At 37.6% G+C, this 6,043-nt stretch overlaps 1 long non-coding RNA gene across 1 annotated transcript; it reads right to left on the bottom strand.

Annotated features, from left to right (window-relative positions):
* Positions 1–1,190: 1,190 nt before the first annotated feature.
* Positions 1,191–4,232, bottom strand: LOC113340912. Its single transcript, XR_003355683.1, has 2 exons — positions 3,435–4,232; positions 1,191–1,508 (listed from the first exon to the last, which is right to left on the bottom strand). It is a non-coding gene; the product is annotated as an uncharacterized LOC113340912 (long non-coding RNA).
* Positions 4,233–6,043: the final 1,811 nt, after the last annotated feature.

Genomic DNA, 6,043 nt, shown 5'->3' with positions numbered 1-6,043 from the left:
AGACAAGAAGACAAGGACCGAAAGCTAGGGTTTTGAGTTTTTCTATCACTGAATCTATTTCTCTTTGATTATATCTTATGTATCTCATGGATTTCACTAAATCCATGAGTAGGTAGACTCCTATTTGATTGAGGAAAGTTCTAAACATGATTTGATTTAATATATGAATCTATTTTGATTTCTTCTTATGATTATCGTTTGATTCTACTATGATTAATGTTTATGATTGATTGATTGATTTAGGAGGCGTACTAAATTGATCCCTTAATTGATCTATTGCCAGTAACGGGTTAGGATATCCGTAATTGTTGAATAACCCTTATACAAGTACAAATGTGAGACCTTGCAGAGGGATTCTGTGGAGAAACCGCGTGTAGAGACCACACTCGAAAGTGGACCTTGCGCTAAGATTCTAACTACTAAGATTAACCTAACTCCATAAAATATAAAGTATCCGACCGAATTACACTTAGAGTGCGCTACTTCTAACTGTTTTAGAAGAATAAAATCCGGTATTCGAGCGCTTCGGTACCCGGTGACATAAGGAATTTTGGTGATAACACTGCGCTAGCTATTATCCTACGATTGGTTATACTATATGATTTATGACGAACAGATGAATATATCATTTCAATGATTGTTTAGTCACGAAGAAGGAGTCCTCGATCATATTTGTCATCATTGATTACATCTTAATTAATTGCTTTATTATTCACTTTTCTTTTTACATTCTATCTACAAACAAAACCCCTGATTTTTGACACTTGACAACTGAAAACTCGGCTGCTCTTCAACAATCATTGCTTCCATTATATTACCAGTAAATTGTGTGTAAATAAGTTATTTAATTTGTTGCACTCACGACACGCATTATTTATCTTTATAATAGGAATAACATACTAGTATGTATTCAATTCTAGTAGATACGGCTATATAATTAAGATCGATTACTAGACCTATTTATTATAGAATTCGTATCTTGAAAGATAGATACCAAGTTTCATACTTGGTAGAATTCAGATGTGGATATATATATGTGTATATTGGATATGACTAGATTGATCTTGGATATCGGTCAAGTACTCTTATTTACAATCAGGTTCACGGACTTCATTGTCCAGATTTTCTGATTTAGAAGACATAGAAATATAAAATCTATATACGTATTATCAAGGATCATTAAGTTGGTCTACTTGCAATTGTATTAGGTTTTTTCCATACAGGTTTACGAACGAAAAAGTTGGTGATGTACTTGGTATCCTATCATTTTCAATAACTTCTTTTCATGACACCACCAAGTTTTCATTTACAAACCACAAAAAGAGTCTGTACAAGATCCCAACACATATATAACAACAAAATAAATCAAAATGACATGGGACCAAAATAAAACTAATTACCCTAGATAACCCCGTGATACACACATCATAAACTCAACAAATACTAGATTTCAATGTGGAAGCCTGCCGTAAGATCTTCTCGGTTTACTGTTGCCAGCTATGCTCGTACTATGTGGAAAATAAACCAAACGGAGTGAGCCACAACTGAGTAGGGGATATAACAATTTAGTACGAAATGTCGACGTAAAAGTATGAAGGCATGGACAAGAGCGGCAGTAATAATAATTCATGAAATATAAATCCTTAAATAATTATTGATAACTAAGAATCGGTGCTTATACAAACGCCGTTGTCAGGGTAGTCAGATTTCAACCACCGTTTTATAAAAAAAAAACGATCTTCTGGGTTGACATCCGTAAGTGGGGTGCTAATTAAGGCCTAACGGTCTTATAGTAGAGTCATTTATAATTCTTATGCAGAAAGGAAAGATAGTGGCTTATGCTTCACGATAACTGAAAACCCACGAAAAAAAATATTCAACTCACGATTTGGAATTGGCAGTAGTGGTGTTCGTCCTCAAGATTTGGAGGTATTATCTCTATGGTGAAAATTTTGCGGTTTATTCGGATCACAAGAGTATGAAGCACATCTTCACACAAAAGGATTTGAACATGAGAAAACGGATATGGGTTGAATTATTGAAAGATTACGAGTTCAAATTGAACTACTATTGGGAGAAGGCAAAGATTGCAGCTGAAACGCCGAAGGGAATCTGGTTTTGTTGCATCGTTACAGATGTTAGTAATATGAAGGATTATGAGTTAGTATTGGAACACATCAATGTTAGAGCATACTTGGCACACATCGTGGTTTGACCCGAGATTGTGAAGAAGGTAATTCAGGCGCAAGCGGTAGACATTGGACCACAAGACGTAAGAGGGAAGTTGGGTACAGGTGATGCACCAGGAAGTTGGACGCAAGGACCAAATGGACCGATATAATTAAATGGGAGGATTTGTGTGCCTGATGACGAAGCGTTGCGTAAGGAAATCTTAGCAATGGCACATGATTATGTACTTATACTTCACCGAGATAGTACTCAGATGTAGCATGATTTGATACGAAAGTTTTGGTGGAGAGGCATGAGAAGAGATGTTGCATTATTCATGTCAAGGTGTTTGATTTGTCAGCAAGTAAAGGTCGATCAACAACGTCTAGTGCACCGTTGCAACCGTTACCACTAGCCGAATGGATGTAGGATTTCGTCGCGATGGACTTTGTAACGGGTTTTCCTGGTGTGTGGGTGATTATCGGTCGACTCACTTAATCAACATCTTTCAGTGAGACAAAATGATACAATTCTCAATTAAATCAGTATATTAAGAAAGTTGTTAGACTTTATGGGATTCCCTTGTCTATTGTTTTGGATAGAGATCCATTTTTCATATCCAAATTTTGGGATAGTTTTCAGCAAGACATAGGCACCAAATTAAATACGAGCACTGCATTCCACCTTCAAACAGACAGGCATTCAGAGCGAACCATCTAAATATTGGAACACATTTTACGAGCAGGCGGTTGTGGGGGTGGGGGAGGGGCAAAAATGTAAATAACCAAGGTGTAATTTATCTTTTAGTGTAAACAATACAATCACCTCTTTTTCTGTCGAGATATTTTTTTAACAGCGATGCTACATTGACGCCCAATTTCATCGGGGAAAATCCCGTGAGGTCAATGAATGGTCAGATTTCAGTGACACGAGCATTTGGATAGGGAATGGATAAAATTGGATCTCATTTCCTCTCTCACTCGGTAATTCTCCCGAAATTTTCAGTCGAGATTTAAATCATTTTCGTTCTTTTAAAGTAAATTACATATCAGAAAAAGAAGAACATGAAATGATCAATCAACTAATAATAAATTTTGGTGACTATCTGCTTTTTATCGGTAAACCATTTTTCTCTCTCTTCTCTCTCTTTCTCTTCCCTTTCTCAAGAAAAAAAAACTAGATCTGAGCAACATTCTTTTTCTCTGTTATTTATTGGATTCTGAGCAGGTATACTTTGTTATTAAAAGGGAGTTTATGAAATATACCTGTGCAGAATCTCCAGAACTCATAGTTATGGGGTCAGATGTGCTTTACCTGAGTTGTTCGAGTTCATCCTTATGACTGCATGCCGGTCCATACTTGTAGTGATAGATGGTGCTTGATTAAGCTTAGAGTTTATCATTCTTTTCTAAGACATTGGATGGTCGGACATGGATGTTGTGTGGGTTCATAGATGGTGCTTGATTAAGCTTAGAGTTTATCATTCTTTTGTTTCTCATCAAAAACCTCTTCATCTTACATCGCCTCATAAAAAGAATTATTTGGATCTGTCTCATCATTCCCTTCATAAACCTCAGCATATTCTCTCACATAAGCATCATATTCAGCATGTGACAAGTTATCCAGTTATAAGAGATGTGTAGTGTGCGCACAAGTCTCATCAATGTGATCCACAAAAAAGCATCTGTCACATATATTTTTGGTTGCAACCTCCAGTGGTATCTAATCCATACATCATCTCCAGATATTGTTATCCATCACCCTCCTCGATGCAATGGTTTTTTCATATCCATTTCAAATCTTTCTTTGACAATATTTCTATATCTTGGCTTGTAGTTCTCCCCATGAATTCAATAGCTTCATTCACTACCGCTATATTCATATACTCCAATTTCAAATATTCGAAATGCAACCTGAATTCTTGATGTGTGAAGACATAGTCCTTTGAAGGAATATTTGAGTAATATTTCTGGATAACAAAAAGTGCAACATCAATAACCCACAATCCTTTTTTTTTTAAAGAAGACTACCAATGGCAATGGCACACTGGGTAGCAAATTTTATTAAAAAACAGAAAAAGAGAAAGAGGGGGACTACAAGCAAAAAGCAAAGAGAAAAGAAAAATAAAGAAAGAACAAAAAGAAAATAAACTACATATTACGAAAACGGTAGAGAGGTAAGACAGATTTGTCTATGATGAGATTTCGCCTTGTGAATTCTGGAGGCTCAAACCACCAACGAGACTCAGCCAGAGCGCCATGTTTGTCTAAAAGGTCAGCCACCGAGTTGCTTTCCCGGTAGATATGAGTGCACACGAGTTGAATAGATGATGCAAATTTTAAACAATTGTTCCAGTGAGTAGAAAGTGACCAAGGGACCAGAGACGCTGAATTCTCTTTGAGAAGGCTATACGAAGTGCGTGAATAGCTCCCCAAAGCTCAGCGCAAGAAGAATCGTTAAAACCCAAGTTTTGAGCCAAGCAGCCTTTAACCAGACCATTAGAGTCACGGAAAGTTACTCCACAACCAGAAGGGCCTGGTTACCCAAAGAACATCCATCGATGTTGGCTTTAATCCAACCAGGCAGAGGAGGTTGCCATTTAACCATGATGGCTTTTGGCAATCTATGAGGGAGTCTTTTAATGCCCAGGAAATCCAGAATGATATTGTCTGCAGTAGTGTAAAAAGAGAATCCACCACTATGTCTACTCGATTCAACAATTAGGGATTTCAAGTAGGTAATGGCCTGAGTAGAAGAAGTAAAGCAGTGCTCAAACCTTAGTCTATTATGACAGTACCAAATGATCCATATGCATCTCACCACAGATATCTAGAGAAGATTCTTAGATTGAGAGCAGCCCCTGAATCTTCTAACCGAAGTGAAAAGTGTTTGACATCTGCGCAATCCAACTGATGACTAAACACTTGCATAATCCAGCTCCATAGGGCATTAACGAAAGCACAATGGAAGAAAAGATATGATTGAGTTTCATTACAGCAAGGAGAGGGGCATAAATTGCAGCAATTAACTACATCAGCACTATGCACTTTCACGTTGTCGTCAGTGGCAATTCTAATAGCCCACAGATCTTTGAAACATTGGCTTTCCGAAGCTCTAGGCCTATAGTAATCATAGGCATCTTTCATAGTGATGCAGCCCGATGTACTAAGGCAAATGGAGTCTCTCTTATAAATTGTTGAACGTGTCCTTCTAATTCAGGCATGTACGAAGGTATACGCCATTCCCGTCGACTATGAAATCAACCACACACTTGTGAGGATTCGAGTTATCAAGATCCAAATAATCTACAATGGAAGAGCCCATGTTGACGCACCAAGTATCATTCCAGAAATCAATATTTCTGCCACGACCAACTAACCAGATCAAGTTCTCTTGAATGATGCACCAATGTTCTTTGAACCCATGCCACAAAGAAGATTTTTTGTACGCAGCACCTTTAAAGCGAGCTTTGATAAAGTCACCAAAATCAGAGTTTTCAGCCATTAATCTCCAAGTCATTTTCATAACAGCAGCGTCATTCAGGCTTCTCATGGATTTAATGCCAAGACCACCCTCCTCTACAGGTAGACAGACCTTGTCCCAAGCCACCGTGATGTGATGGATTGTGTTTATATCTCCAGACCAAACGAAATTACGAATCCATGTCTCAAGAGTTGTAATGCAAGAAGCCGACCTTTTGTAAACATGAAAACTAAATAAAGCCGAGCTAGCTATCACCGTTTTAACCAGTTCAACACGCCCCATCATGGATATAGTTTTACCCTTCCAAGCTACAAATTTAAGCTTGATTCTGTCCATAATCTCATTAAAATGACACCTCTTTGGCTTACCCTGGAAGATTAGAACTCCAAGA

This window comes from Papaver somniferum, unplaced genomic scaffold (genome assembly GCF_003573695.1).
Source record: "Papaver somniferum cultivar HN1 unplaced genomic scaffold, ASM357369v1 unplaced-scaffold_24, whole genome shotgun sequence".
Lineage (NCBI taxonomy): Eukaryota > Viridiplantae > Streptophyta > Magnoliopsida > Ranunculales > Papaveraceae > Papaver > Papaver somniferum.
This window is presented reverse-complemented; position numbering and strand designations above follow the sequence as displayed.